The 16930-nt window shown below is 39.6% G+C and overlaps 1 protein-coding gene across 13 annotated transcripts in view; it reads left to right on the forward strand.

The window, feature by feature from the left end:
- LOC116426634 (uncharacterized) overlaps window positions 1-16930 on the forward strand; it is a 651129-nt gene that overhangs the window by 422042 nt on the left and 212157 nt on the right. The window lies entirely within an intron of this gene.

The following is a 16930-nucleotide window of genomic DNA, read 5'->3' on the forward strand; positions in this document are numbered from 1 at the left end:
GGAATTTTTTATTTTATATTTAGGTTTTATCTCAACAGTGGTCAATGTTTCAAAGTTTCGTTTATGTAAAAATCGTGAGCTGCGCGAATGGAAACAGTATTTTTATTTTCAACTTCGCAAACCATTTTCGTTGCATTTAGTAGCTTTGAACTACTAATTAATCTCATTCAGTAATAAAGAGCAGTTAAATGCAGCACAATAGAATAACATTATCTGCTTTAAAAGATAATACAAAATTACTGTGATATACGAAGAAACATACAAACTTATAACTCGCCCTAATAAATATCAGGTTAATCCATGTTAGTATATACTTGATTCACACCTTTGTATGATACTCTTTTCCATCGCAACCAGAGGTTGTTTCCAATCTTGCCATCAGCACTGCTAGGAGATTATTTGATGGCTAGGCTGAGGAATTCGACAAATTCGTCACTTTTCATTATCTTTCATCCAACTTTCTATTGGTTTTATTTCGTAATTCCTGATATTTTCGATCACTGATTTACTATTCGTCAATGTGATTACACGTATTTAGTCAAAACTATAAAACTCTAAACTAGAAAGATACCTCTTGCTAGCAGCAAGTTCCGTTCCATGTTCCGCGTCAAGTGCGATTCTACTAGACATCGAATCATCTCCCAACTATTCGAAAGGACTTGGACTGACCTGATAGCTAAAAGGAGTGGTAGCGCGAAGAAGAGCGGAAGTAGGAAGCGTAAAGAAACGGGCCAGAGGAGAGTAGCAGCTGTAACCGGCTCGAATGAAGTGCATTTTAATAATCGCGGGTAAAGCGAGGTGGCTGGCATCCGGCGACGCTCAAAGTCACGTGAATTGCTACTACATTGCTTCTGCTCCGAAAGTGGTGGAGTATTCAAATAAGTGACGCCCAGCTAGCTCTCTTCACGCGCGGGTTCGTGAGGGGACACCGTTAAATCCTTTTTAAAGGGAAGCAATTTGAATCGACGCGTGAAACTCGACGCAATTGTTGGACGTAGCTAAGGGAGGATCATCTTTGTTACTTCCTTAACCCTTTATGGGCGAGGGTTGTTAGGGAGACAGGAAATCTTTTCCGTAGGAAGTTAAATTAAATGTCGAACTCGTAAATACTAAAAAATAAGGAAACTGTGTAAATATTGATCTTTTACTGTTTACTTAATTGGATCCGTTGATTGTAGCTATCGATTTTAAATATTCAAGATCAATGTGGTCAATGTTACGATACTTGTCTTCAGAGGACTAATGATTCTTTGCAACCATTGCGAATCTTTAATATTTTTGCTGTTGGGATGTTGTAAATCGTATATTGAAATCGAGGATGATTTTTGAGAAGGTTGTAAACAGAATTACACTGTAGATTTTTGTCCGAAATTCTTTTGAGTATTTTGATGTTTACTATAAAAGTAATTTTTCTCTTATGTATTCTAATTAGATAAAAATGCAGTAAAATAAGGCATTCGTAGGTCCTCTTGAGCCTTCGGTATTTTACATTTTACAAATCCGTGTCTCTCAAAAATGAATATTATTAGAATAGTATATTAATCCTTTGCGAATGAGCATTTTTAAGATTTTTAGAAAATCTTCCCATAAAACACTGAAAATGCATCAAAATCTTAAATATTAGTGTAAGATTTGGACACCGTGATAGGCCTTAATATCAACAAGAGTTTATTTAACTAAATAATTAACAAATAAAACAATTAAATGTAGTATGTAATGTACATTCGCTGAGAACACCGTTATCCTACGTTATCTTATTCTCAATCATGCTGTCTTCGTCGATTATCACAAACTGCCCTGCCGATCAACTTCCACGCACTTTTAAAGTTCACCCCCAATCACTCTCTCTTTCTTTCACATGAATCCCTTCTCACTTGCACCCTGTCGCTTGTATTCATAGCTAGCATTCACTCGGTCACCTACACACTTTCCAAATTACGTCATTCTCACGGTCCAGTCGCTCGGTTCTAAACATTCTTTCCTTGCACATTTTCATTCGCTTAAAATCAGCCTGCTTCAGTCACGCTTTCTCCAAACATATCCGCGCCACCCTGCCGTAACATGGCATCAGCCATACACTCAACCAGTCGCCCATTCATATCTTATGTCGTCGAAGTGACTCTGAGAGTGTGTTTCAAGGGAGGAAATCTCACTGGTTTTGTAGCACAAGTTTTTATTTAGTTGAACTGAGTATAATATTTGAGTACAAACGTCGAAATGTCTCTCGTCTAAAGACAACTGCCTCCTCTTTCCTGTTTTTCCTCCGTATTTAAAGAATTTTGTAAAGGAGTGGGGGAATGGGAATTTGGGAGAACTGAGGACTGCAGCGATTTGGTGGGGGCGTAGTTTTGTAATCTTGGAATTCCATCGCGGCAGTCCCTGAATTTTTGGAAAAGGTGAATTTTGTCACCGAATGCATAAATTTGGTATCTAAAAGGAAAACTGGACAGCTAAAAAGAAAACGGGATTTTTAGGATACATAATTTAGGTGCATAGACAGGAGGTTATTTTAGGTTCGGAAAAAAGGCGGAAGATTGGATTGCAACCACGGAGAAGACCTTAACGATCCCTAAATGAGATAAAAGAGGTATGTGGTGATGCCTATCACGACACTTAGAACTAAACCTAGACTCTTGAATTGTGGATGGTCGCTACTTGCGTCGCGTCGCATTTTCTATCCCTACACTAGGAAACAAAACAATCGCATATCAATCTCTCATTATTTGAATAATAAAATGTTTTATCTGCAGCTTTCGATTTCAAATATGAAAGCTGGAAGTTGCTATTACGGTGGCATTCGACCGCAAATGGTTAAAAGTGAACAATTCTAAAGCCTTAAATATTTTACAATTTATGAAGTAATGTTCATTAAAAATAAATGAAATCCATAGTCTACGAAAGCAAGTCGATTTACCGTTGACAGTTTACACCTATTTACATTAGCCAAATATTTTTACGAGTATCTTTACATAAAGGGCGAATACCGCAATGGTCAATTCCGGGAAAGCGATGTCCGCCTTTCCACGCAGAAGTATTTTACAAATGGGATCGCAAAACTCAACACCGTCTCCCATTCCCTTGCGTAAACAAGCAGTCTTCGCCCCCAATATTCGAAATTGCCAACTGGATGTTTTTATTCGGCCATTCCCTCCCCCGTAGCCTGTTCTACCTTCCGACAGCCTAATCGACTCGAGTCGTTCCTCGGTAACACTACATTCCCGGATTAAATTTCTACGGGCTGCCTTCTGAACGACTGACGTTTCTCTCGCGTTCATGTAACAATTGAAAGTGCTTCCATATGCCTTCTCTTGTGGTTGTGCGCAGAGAAGGTATTCAACTTGCTGAAATTCTGAAGGTTTCAAGTGTCTCCTTTTGAGATCGATCGCTAGAAAAGTCGTGTGCGTGGAATAGAAGAATATCGTGAACGTTTTCGATAATATTCGAAGATATAGTGCATTGGAGTATATTAATTCTTCCTTTTTCGTATTTATTGATTTTTTATTTATTATTTGGAAGTTATGGTAGGAAAGTTAGTGTTTTATGAAGTGTTATATTATAGATCAAATTTCCTAAAACTGTTAAAGAATTCTCTAAATTCTACTAATTCTAGAAACACACTATTGCAATTTATGGAAACTATGTGTTTATCGTTTAATATCTGCATTCTATTTTATAAATTTTTATTTTTCAATATAGAATTTTTTAATAATCGCAAATTATACTGAATTTACCTCATGCTTTCACGATTCAGAAATACTGCAATTACTGCGACAATTTCTGACAGAAATAAAAAATTGTATTTCAATAATATTATTAACAAATATGAATATACAGTCTAATAAAATGTTTGTTATTTTCCGAGTTAATGAAAAAGCAGTTATCAATGAAGAAAATTCTTTTATGGTACAGTATCCGTTTTTTATTACATTCCGTACTATTATTCTACACCGTGCGTATTGTCAGCGGAATATTGAATTTACCGTTCCGTCTCGATCAACTGGCCAGCAGTAAAATAAGCAGCAGCAGTGTGGAAATAATGAAAATGGAGTTGGTCATTGGGAAGTTTCCCGTTTCGTATTATTAAATACCGTATCATATGTAAATAATTCTTGGAAAGTTCAAACATCGAAAATAATTGAATATTTTTAGTGGAAACGTAAATATGATTTTATACCGTTGCGAGAGAAGACTGCTTAAATAAATACTGAAAACTGTACATGGGTCTTCGTTTGTGTAACAATCTATTGTACCATATATATTATATTTTCTTAAAAAAAAATTGAAAAGAAACAACATTCCGTTGTATTTATCGTTTTACATAATTTCAATTATCTAATTTCGTCAGTAAATAATCTCTCCACTTTTTCTAACACTAAACCATGAATTTTACCAAATCAAAATACTACTTTTTTATAGATTTCCATCTCAATAACTTCAATTTCCGCTATTATTAATCACAATTCTCACAAGGGGATCGAATTTCCCTCTTCACTTACTAAATCACCAACAAATTAATCGACCCTAATCAACAGAATTCGAGAAGACAACATAATCTAAAGAACCAAAAAGTATTGGGTTGTCCAGAAAGATCGTGCCGAGTTTTGGTAGAAAAGTTACAGATAAAGATCAGATTAAAACATTGATCGAGAATAACCCACGCTATACGACACGTAAATTAGCAAAAATGTTTAATATGTCAAAATACACCATTAACGAGTATTATGTTCCGACCTGTCGTTACGCCACCTACCAAAAATCGGCCCGAACTTTCCGGACAACCCAATACTTATTCCCATCAACCCCTGGACCGGTTTCCGCAAACAAAAAGGAAACGGCGTGCTCGAGGTATTCAAACGGTAAACGGGATCCAGGGTGGCTCGTAATCCGCAATAAATTCGCGGTTAATATCCTCGCTCTTTTCTAATTGAACTTTATCCTCGTCTATCCGCTCGGCTCGCCAGCCGGAGTACCATTCGTTGCCCGTTAAATCGAGCTAAAGACGCGAACGTTAGGCCGGGCGTGCCCGTTTCGCGAGGGGTTCGGCGGGTGGGGCGTCTTCGGCATAGCCGTGGGCCGGGGATAACGAAAACGACGATTCCGACCTCCCCCCGGAAGTCTACGGTAAAGTTTCCGGGAAATGAGCGGTTCTATGGATGGGTGGAGCATCCCCCGCGAAACGATACGGTAACGACGCTCGTTCCGCTGCGACTACCGCGGAACAATCGCGCGGAATGTCTGCGCGAGACAAATTGTGGGAGTTACGGTGTACCACTAATTTTTCTGCGGGCAGTGGAATGGGGCGATTTTTCGTGACCTCGCTTCCTGCGCCGGAAAATATCGCAACGGATTTTAAGCCGCGTTTTCCGGCCCTCGCCCTGCCGCGGAGCATCTCTTTCCGGAACATCTGCGAATTAATCGACCGGCGAAACAAAGTTCACGAATCCATCATTTTTATCGAGCGATCCTGTTTTTCGGTGTGTTCTGATGCGAAGTGGAATACATTGGGGGCGTGAGTTATTTGGGAATCTATTGGCGGTCTTAAAGGGTGGTTTTAATGGTTCGCTGTTTGCTTGGAGAGCGATTTTGTGGTTTTTTGTTTATATACTGATGTAAAGGATATCTTTGTGTAGACACGGACATGCTTGTGTGATGAAAATCGGTAATAAATAATGAATAAGATATAGGAAGGATTGATTAGTAAACAATCTTTGTATTGCGTCTTAGATCAATGTTGAAGAAACCAAGAATATATAAAGTTCAATGCTATTTTGTTTATACTCATTCAATCGGAAACTATTAATATGTAACTATAATTTTACTTTACTTCAGTCTCTAACATTTTTCTAGACATTAGGGTTATGTTAGTTATAAAGATTTACTGATTTATAGACTGCGGAATTTTATGTAATTTTTTATATTTATAGAGGCTTTTCAAGGAAATGTAGTTAAGCAAAATTTTATTTTCTGTGGAAATTTCGGGGGATGAAACATAACCTGAAAGTATTTTAAATTCTATCGAACTGTCTATTTCACTGGTTTTTGATAATTTTTGTGGACAATAGAAACATAAAAATCTGCAGTATAGTCATCGATTATAGTCTTAACTCCGTCATATGGTACTGTTATGAAAAGAAAATGATAAAAATATTGAATTAATAAAAAAAAAATTATCACTTTATAAAGATCACGTGGCCAAACGCTACAATATCTGTGTGGCTTATGATTATATGATTTTTTATTCTCTTTATCATAGACAGACCACCAACAAATATTAGTTTCCACAAATCAGTTCCATTTATGAATGTGCCGTGTAATTTTCCATTAACAAATCGAATTCTTGCTCACAAAAATCATGTAATAACTTTTGAATTTCATTAAAACAGCACACGCCGATTTCCTAATTTCTTTAAAAATACATACATTATTTTTCAATATCTCTAAATTATTTTCTGAACTCCTTTAAAAATACATAGATTCATTTCTTATTTTCTTAATTAACTTCTAAATTTCTTTAAAAATACATACATTAATTTTTCCACGTGCCCGGCGAACTCTCCCGGGACAGACTAGATTGGAACTCCCAGAGCGTCGTCTCCGTTAAACGTATTAACACGATTTAAATCGGCAGCCAAGGGTAGACTGAGTAGGAACCGTTCCCACGAGACGAACATCGGCAGGAATATCTAATTACCCGGCATTTTGACGGACGATTTCGGGCGTGATGGATGCACGACGTCGCGCATTGATATGCAGCCGCGAGCGAGAAGTAAATTGATCGAGACGGGGCCGGCTTGTTCCGGAGGCTGAAATTCGACCACGACCGAGCCTCCTGTTCCGGCTTTCTCCATGACATCCACAGTTTCTATTATGCACCGTCGATGCTCTGCATTCGCGACGCGTCCCGCACCGGATAGATAGTCGCGGCGCGGCGAGGGGTAAAGCGGGTGATTGCATCGCGGCACTATGCGCGGCGGAAAGGGGTCGTCGGGCGCTCGGAAGAGGAAGAGGGTGAGAGGGCCGGCAATTTACCAAAGCGTGTGCACGCGACAATGAATTTTTATTAGTCCTGCGGTATCGAACACGGGGACCGGTCCCGGATAAATGGAATAATTTTTTCCAATTAGACGTACACGGCCGATTAAATGAGCCAGGGCTGTGCGAGGGGCTGTGAGGGGAGAATATAATATGCACAACGAAGTGGCGCGTATTTAATGAAACGCGGATGCGCGGCGGCACTTTTCTCTCTGTTTCTCGCATTTTCTTTATTTCTCGCGTTCTCTCATTTTCTTTATTTCTCTCTTTCTCTCATTTTCTTTATTTTTCGCGTTCTCTCATTTTCTTTATTTCTCTCTTTTTCTCATTTTATTTATTTCCCTCTTTCTCACATTTTCTTTATTGCTTTCTTTCTCTCTTTCTCCCTTTCTCCCTTTCTCTCTTTCTCTCTTTCTCCCTTTCTCTCTTTCTCCCTTTCTCGCTTTCTCTCTCTATTTCTCACGATTTCTTTCTCTTTCTCTCTTATCCTTTCTACTGACAAGGTTGAAAGCACAATTTAAATTTTCAACCGACGTTCCGCGCCGCGAGTGACCGCCATGCATCCGCCGGCGAATCGCGAACGGCTGAATTCGTTACGCACAACGCAATAGTCGGCCGTTGTTGCGTTAACGCGGTTTTCGTCGCGCGTTTTATTCGAGTAATTGGAAATTGGAAACGCATGCGAGCAAGTGGTAAACGTATTGGTAAAATGATTTTTGTTATTGCTGAGATGCACGGTGGTCGCGAAGTTTAGCTGGTTTTCTCTTGTTCGAACTGCAATGAAGTTTGTAAGATGTTGTTTGAGGCGCAGTTTGAGTTGAATGAAAAAGAAACTTGTTTCTCTATCATAGTATATTCTGAGAGAGTCAGTTATTAATGTAAGTTATTGACGATTTGGATGGTAATTAGAAGTTGCATATGAATGCGATTAGTAGATTTTTATGTATTTATGGAAAATTCAAACATTCAAAATTGCGTAGAATACATATGATGCGAAACATTGTCTGAAAGAACCTTTTCCCGTCGTAATTATACTTTTCTAGTTATACTCTTAACATTTTCAATTTACATAACGAAATGCAGTCTAGTAATTAGCTTGTATTCCTTAGAAGACAAGGATAGAGAGATTGTCATTTCGGAAAATATAAGCCAGATAGAAATTCAATATGTATCCGTCGGAAAGTATATTTGAACGCGTCGTCTCTCTGTCTCGGATTCTCGAAATCCCAGCGGATATCGATTCCGGAATAGACCCTAAGTATTCCCAGCGAATGACATTAACAAGGCCATAGACTTAAGTGGCGTAATAATCAGATATGCCTGAACCAATTACCCTGAAGTAGTCCGGAGTAATTTATCACACCCTTTACACGTTACAATTGTTATTAAGGGGAACGATTTATCATTCTGATTGAGTTTTAATGCGAAAATGTTACGTTTAAAGTGAATTGATTTTAATGAGATAGCGTTGACGGAACATCAAAAATTTGATTGATTTCATTTTGATTACGAAATTCCTGTAATTCATATTCCGGTAATTCACCTTCCCTAATATTTCGGTTTTAAAAACCGTTCTTGATTGTACGATGTGAAAATTGAGTTCCCTTGCATTCTATAATTGAATAAGAAACTAAATTCAAGTCTCGTGAAAAATTTGAAAAACGTGGCAGATTGCATCCCAAACGAAATATTGGAGAATGCGGGTGAAATTAAATCATGCGAAATGTGTACACCGTTGTCAGAGAAATTACACATATTTTATTATTTGATTCCATGTTACGCAGTTGCTGGGAGTACATTAAATTCTCCCCCTTATAAAGTACAATTTTTATCGCAGCATTCCTGAGATTCTCGTGAAATTTCGAGATATTAAACAGAATTCATAGCAGCTACGTATTAGATAATGTTCTCTTCCTTAAAAACAAGTAGGTGGATTTGATTAATACAAAGCTTCAAATTACAAATGAAACGGACTGCATACTTCTCGGTGCACGATGAAATTTAATTTTCCGTCGAATACCTTTCATATTCCGGAAATTGAATTTAAAAAAAGGAGTCAGAAATTCTTAACGAAGCCCCAAAAATGATCGAAAATTGAAACCTTATGGGTGCCGATGCAGCGACGGTTGAAAATTGAATTTCATAAAAGGGAAAGAGACAATCATTCTGAGTATGTGCAAACTATTATATTGTGATAATCCATACCATTTTATACGAAATAAGTCTATTCACCAAATTTTCTAATTAAACCTTCATGTATATTACAAAGGTAATAACAGTGTGATTTTCCATGACGAATCGACAAAATTCAACAAACTGAAAACTAAACCATTAAAAATTCTAGAAAGCAATGTTAAGATTATTTGTAATTTCTGTTTAAAACACTTTCTCATGTAATAAAATATTATCGAAAAATGTTAAACAACATTGGTGCTCAAAATAATGTTACTAAAACCACTGATAACATATTTAACAACAAATCTAATCATTAACAACATAACTACACATATTTAATTCTTAAACAAGAACGAGAACAATAATTTAAAATAGATACATTTATAATAACTAAACAGCGTATGTATATACAGATTCAAATACTTAACAAAATTCTCTCACACTGCATACATTCTCTTCTCACATTCTCCATAAATGCATAAAAATCCCCAATCTACTGATAACAATAACTACATTAACCAGTTAACTATGGAATTTAGTTTGAAAAATCTCTCATTATGCATGCAACAAAATCAAATAATAAAGTGTATACTCATCAAACACAGAGCAAATGTACCTACAATATATTTTAACGAAAAACTAAAGCAAAACCACGAAGAATTCTACATGTATCTGGGAAAATAAATAATTTACTGTTGAAAAAATTAATACCATTTCGGGTTTAAAGATGACGTGTATACTCATCGAACACAGTTAACTGGTTAAAACGGAACCTCCGATGATTCACCCACAGAAGAAACTGAAATCACCAGACAAGCGTCCGAATCGCGACGATGGTCACGTTTCAACAGGTCCGTCCTTCACTGTGGCCATTTAAGCGGCGGTTGCACGGCGTGATACAAGCGATACGCGGTTAATTTTAAAGGAGCCTCGGTGACGTCGCTTCGGTTTCCGCGCGTATTCCACCGAGCGGAAAAGGGAGAGTTTCGCTGAGACTGTGATCCCGAACCGTCGCGACGCTTAAAAGCGGTGAGAGAGGAAATCGCGGAGGCTGCCGCGTATAATGGATTCGAGTATAAATATGAATTTCCGCGGAAGCGTATTTAATTATTCTGCGCCAGAGTCCCTGTTTTCATCCTTTTCTCTCTCTATCGCTCTCCGTGCTTCAGCGTCCCGGCTTTCATCCTTTTTTCCGCCTAGCGTGCTAGTTCCTTGTTGCGTGTTAATGAAAACGTCACAAAGATTTTCAGAGGCGGCTGCGAAAGAGGAACGGAAAGCAAGTTTTCCTTTCTTTGATAGAAGAAAGGGGGAAATCAGCGGAAGGACATAAACGGGAAGTTAATCGATTCACCGCGATCAGCGCCGGTTCAATTATACTCGCCGCCACCGTGTCACGTGCCCACGACCGCGGCTGTCACGCCGGTATGCACGCGTCCTTCGATCGTGCTGTCATCGCTTTACCGTTTTTTTTCTTCTCCCCATATTTTTTTTACCAATTTGTTCATCTCACAGCCGTCGATTGCGGAGACTTGAATCGGCTCGTTGCATCGGCTTTGCATATTTTGTTGCGATACGCTGCACGCGCAACGCGGGTGGCTTATAATTCGGATTCGAGACGTATCTCTGTTTCGTTGAATATTGAACATTGAGAATGGAAAGAATTCGCAATTGAAAAGTGGATGCTGGGGAATGAGGAATTGAAGTTTCATCATGGGAAATTGAAAAATTGTATATTTAGTGAAGTTGAACGTTGAAATGTGGAACTGGGATTTGGAAGATTGTGAGTTGAGAATTGAAGATCAAGAATTGAAGTTTAATTATTGAACATTAAAAAATTTTATAATTAGGGTGAACACATGAAATTAAATCATCCGGAATTGAGGTTTAGGAAATTGGAAATTCAAAATTGAAATTTGGGAATTAAAGGTTTAGAGTTGAAAATTAGAATTGAAAGCAAATAAATTTTTATATTCTTTAATTTATTATATTCAAAAATTATGTCAAACCATTTCATGTTTATCAACATAAAAAACTGTCGTCTGTCTCAATATCTTAAAAAATAATACTTTTAAGTTTCAAGTATTTACAAATATACTTACTTACCACCTTATGTGTTCGGAACGGGATTATAATATTGTTCGGAACTCAATATTGCCGTCGAATATTTTAAAGTGCTAAACACTATTTACAGATTAAGTTACTTCGCAAGTTCGGTTGGGAGGCGATTGTCTTTTATTAATTAAAGTTTACCCCCGCCGCTGATTTACAATTCAGAACGCGGCAGGGACTGTGATGATAAGATTAGTCGCGTCGGCGTTTCGCCGTTAACATACCGTTTCTCTAAACTGATTTTCTGATCGATACTTAAATACTCTGAGTAATAACGTATATTCATTATCGTATTATAATTATATTACGTATTTTCATTTATAGAACATCCAATAAGTTATCCTCGTCATAAGGTACAAATAAAATATTAGGAAAAATTTCGTAACAATGTATTGAAAACATAAGTGTGAACATTTTTCACTCATTCCTCAAAAAGAAATCTTCAATTTCTACTTAAAAAAAATATAATTTACCTCAATATTTTAAAACTAATTTATACAATTAGAGTTACGTATCCTGTCCTCTATTCATCAGACATACGAATCAGATCTATACTTTCTTCCACCAAAAACTGTTCGTCTGTTCCCAATTTTCTGTCTCGTTACTAATCATATTAGATTTGACGGCTCTGATATTTCCGATTTCCTCGATCCGTGTCGGAAAAACGCTATTCCTCGATTTTGTCTGGGTATCCGATAGACGGTGGAAAGCAGGCGAAAAGGTGCAAAGAGTATCAAAAAGAGGAATAGCATTGGTAATAGTGACATACGAGCGAGGACGGTATCTGTCTGCAATGGTTATAGTCAACGATGAAACACCGGAGAAGATAGCAGGCCCAGATACGAGTGACGGTAGTGAGTGTCGCAGTAGTAGAACACGACGATAGGACGGACAAAGTGATCGATAGGCAAGTTTTACCGAAGACGTCGAGGTGCGCTTGTCGATGGCTGATACGGTCTTATTCCTTTGGAAAAAAGGACTGGAATGCGTGCAGTTCGTAGTCGACATTCGATTTACTTTGTCTTTCATGAATAGGATTAACTTGACAATGTTCCTCATGCGTATACACAATTTTTCCAGCCTTTGAAGAACCATGAAGGAAAGGAACGTAAAAATCTCTCGGTCCAATGGATACTAAAAAAAGAGTGTTTAGATAGTTTTTGTTACTATAAAGATACAATGGATTCTTCTGGTTATCAGGGATTATAGGTGCATGAACTTCTTGCCCTGTGATTTATTTTACAACTGAGATCGATACAACAAATATAATAATTGATGAGAGAAGAATAATATTTAATTTGAATTCAAAGGAATTGAGTAATATTTATGTTTGTTACATTCTGTTTAAAACCACGAATCTCATACGTTATTGTGAAACAAGGGATTAATCTTCACAGAAACTTCTTTGCATTTAGTATAGCTCTCTTCACAATTCCTCTGCGACAAATTATTTTTATAACTTTTATCCGTGCAATATTTTTACTCATTTTGCTATAAATATTTTTAAAATACGAGGATAAATGTTTGAATCCATTCAATTTGACTTATACAAACTAAAATAATATCCCACTGCTATTATTTCCTACCAAGAAAAGTACAATAAATTTTCTCAATCCTTCATTAAAATTTATCACAATTAAAATTAAATGTCCCATGTCCCAAGACAAAAACAAACTCACCTAAGTCCATCCAACCCCGGTTTCCCTGAAACAACGTCGGAATATCTATATTCACCCAAAGATCGCGCAGAATCGCCAAAACAAAAGTAAATAGTTCGACGATCGTGGCCAGTGTTTCATGTAATTTTCCGTGTTGGCTTACTTCCCGAAATTACTGGGTAATAAGGCGTTTTATGCACTTGGCGTATCACACTACCGAGGTACGGGACAGTTTCAACGGAAGGGGCCAAGAAGAGGAGCCGACGGAGTGCGGGAGAGCGTTACAAGCGACGGGAGAGCTTAGTGAAAACGTCGCAAGGCGGTTTTGCTTGGCTCCGCTCCATAATTTTATTGTTTTATCTGTCGTGTTTACGACACAATGGAAAAAGACCGAAACCGACTGATGGGGGGATCGTGGAAGGAAGAGGAGTGGATAGACCAGTTTATTATGCGCCGAGAGGAATTCACGCTCTGAGCGAGGATAAACGCGGGGGTTGTCTTCGTGTGGGGGCGGGTTTTCATGCAACGTTGACACGACAGCATCCAGCCTTCGGGCATGATAGACATCTGGCCACTTAGCGCGAATTTCTCAGTGCCTGTCGCGAGCCGAAAAAACAATTTCATCGTCAAAGCTGAGGTGGAAGTCTATTCGTCCCCTGTCGTGTTCGTCGTGGCTAATTGTGGGTTCTGTTTGTTTTTCTTGCATCTTGATGGAAGCTCCACCCTAAAGACGTTGGTGATGAATAAACGATAACAACGTTGTTCGTCGGGTTGGTTTTACGGACGTTATTTCTGCTACCCTCTTGCGGGTTGCTAGCGGTTCAGTTCTTCGGTTGCTGCGTTTTGCGAAAGGTGATTCGGTGATACGTTTGTTGGAAGACAGCTTGATTGGTTGTTGAGTAATGTTGTTTTTAAGATTGTTGATTAACAACTGTTAGTTGTTAAATGTTGAACAGTTGAAAGGTTTTGTTAGTGCATTTTGTAATGGGATGGTGGTTAATGAAGCTCTAAGTTAACTTATGTAACATGAAATAATTTACAAACACACTTATTATTATACAATCGGATTACAATCTTTCCTTTCATGTGATACACCAAAACGATTACAAAACATAAATGAAATACAAGGACGATAACATCTCAATCGTATTCCGTATTCATTAAACATAATACTTTAGAATCATCTTCTGCTTATATTCACTCCAACTAAGCCCAAGCTCATCTGAAAACCCAACATCCAATACACCATCGCCATAAACATCATCAGAAACTACCCACGAATTAAATATCCCAAGACCCGCGATCACTTGCATTCTCGCTGGATCCCGGCACCGATTCCCAAAACCATACGGGGATCATCGTTTCACGGTAGCTCAGTGAAAGAAGCGCGAGGGGCTAGCCGAAGGAGAGTTGTCGCTCGGGCGCGGCAAAGCGCAAACATCCAGGACAATGGGTAGACGGTTGTGCAACAACGAGAATCCAGCTAGCGCTTGGCACCATGCTCGTCCATTGTTGTCCCGGTTTCTCGATACAGGGCGGCGATGGCGGCGATGGCGTCGATAGGAGAGAGAGGGGAGAATGTGTGTATATACATGTGGGTGTGTGTTTGTGTGAGAGTGACAGAGAGAGAGAGTAAGAGGGGGAGAGAGAGAGGGAGAGGGAGAGAGGGCTAGGTGTTCTTCTGCCGGTATATACGACACTTGAGGGCCGATGGCATTTCTACGAACGGCTGACCCGACAATGGACCACTTCACTCGAGGGCGAACCATTCCTATGCTAACAGCCTTTCACGCCAAGTGCAGAGGCGCCTCGGCACCGCTACACGCGCACACCTCCCTGCGCGCCGCTGGTTATCCACTCTTTCCCTCTGTCCCTTCTCGACTCCCGGCGATGGATCAAGGGATGAGCACGAAAAACCATTTCCGGTTCGAACCGGTCACCCGTGAAAGAACCGATTCCCCGTGATATCCGATCTTACTGGATTGAGTTCCAGGAGGTCGGTGCGCTCGCGGGTCCTCCTCGCGAGACGAGCTTCTTCTCCTCGTATCGATTCGTTGGGCTGCCGCCTGTTCACCGGGCCAGCTGATTGTCCCCGATTTTTTTTATTCGGCCATTCTACGGCGGCAGGCCTAACATCTCGTAAATCCGCAATGAACGCGAACCGTTTCTATTTTGTAAATTGAATGAAGTCTTGCCCTTGGCGGCTTCTACAGATTCGCATTTGTTTTATGGCTACTTTATTGTTTTATTATTTAGAGTGGCCGTTCGGGGTGTCGTGGTGAACCGTGGGCGTTGCGGGGAAGAGGATAAGTTTATTGGCGGAATTGAATCGTTCGGGAGACAGGGACCGAGGAGAGATTTGTCGATTAGTGTTCTGGTGTTGTGCGTCTTTGTTGTATAGGGTGATGACAAAGTAATAAAGAGTATGAAGAGTTAGGGTAAAATTAATTGGTTCGTTAATTATTCTTGTGAATTATAGAAGTTATTTTTGTCATTGGGTTGAAACGATATTGAAGAAATTTAAACGATACTATAAAATATTAACAAATATCCAGATAACATTGTCACCGAAGGAATGACCAAATTCACAAGAAACCTCCAAATAACAACTACCCCTGACTCATATAAAATTCAACGAAATAAAACCCTCAACCTCCAACGGGCAAAATTTATTTGTACTGTGACTCAACTCTCCGAAAACGATCAGCAGGGACACTATATTTGCCAGAGCATCCTTTGTCCGCCCGTAATCCGCTCAAAAATATTCCGCTTCAGTACATTAACAGCAAACACGATTACCTTAACTAATTATATCCCGCGCTCGAGCGGTGCTTACAACTCGGATTACTCTTCCGCAGCCAGCGACTCGCATACCCGCGCGCGCACAGGGTACATGGATCCACGGTAAACTCTTTCCTAGAAGGAATGACGCAACCTGGTCCACCTCCACATGTCATCCACGCAACGTCAGCGAAGCCTGCGGACTGGGACTAATTATCCGAAAATACACGACGATTTCTGCCAAGATAACAATATGTATAATTGCCCGGAATATAACAAACAGCCAACCGTTTGGCGGCGGGCCAAAAATGCCACGAAGAATCTGACTCGAGGGCTGGCTGCGGCTTAGGGACACCCGACGCGACGGCCGGCGCGCAGGTAGAAATTATCGTGGTTCCCTTCCGCCTAAATCGGGCATCCGTGGCATGCGCGCTTCCTAAGCAACAAGTGGCGATAGGCCGTGCCCGTGCGCGCCGTGTATAGGCTCCTGTTTATTCATTAGGTCCTCTTTTATTGAGCCCCGCACCCGGCCGATGATAAATTAGACGTTAGTCGTAGAATCTTGGGGACGGGTGTTCGAAAGTTTCGGCACCGAGGCGACGCGACGCGACCGACGAACACACCGGGAACACGGCTGCGAACTAGAACGCGGTAATAAAGTGGAGTAGTTCCAGCGAAGTAGTTTCCCCACGGAACACGGCCGAGTAGAACGCAAGGGGGTTGCAAGTTTCAGACTCCGTTGCCACCCCGCGCCCGTGGTCTGCGCGCGGCGGCCGATGATGAAACGCGCCTCGGCGAACTAACCAAACACCAGCTTCCGCGATACGTGTTGTTCCACGCGATTAAGATTCTGTTACTTTCAGGTTTGGGGACATTGAGGAATGGTGCTAGGCACGTTTTTGTGTGAGTGTGTGTTTAGTGTTTGAGATTTTATAGGCTAGTTTCTTGAGCGATTGATAGCGTTTCCATTTTGTTTTAGCCGAATTGAAGTGACATGTGAGTTTAGAAGAATGTAATTTTCCTTGATATTCTGCTAATGACATGTGTATACTTGTAATACGAGCATCTATACCAGAATATGAATTTCATTGTCTATAACCGTTTCAATGTTACAAATATAATCCAATATACTGAAATCTTTGAAAATCCTCCATTCCATTCCTTTCCAAATATCT

Source organism: Nomia melanderi, chromosome 8 (genome assembly GCF_051020985.1).
Source record: "Nomia melanderi isolate GNS246 chromosome 8, iyNomMela1, whole genome shotgun sequence".
Lineage (NCBI taxonomy): Eukaryota > Metazoa > Arthropoda > Insecta > Hymenoptera > Halictidae > Nomia > Nomia melanderi.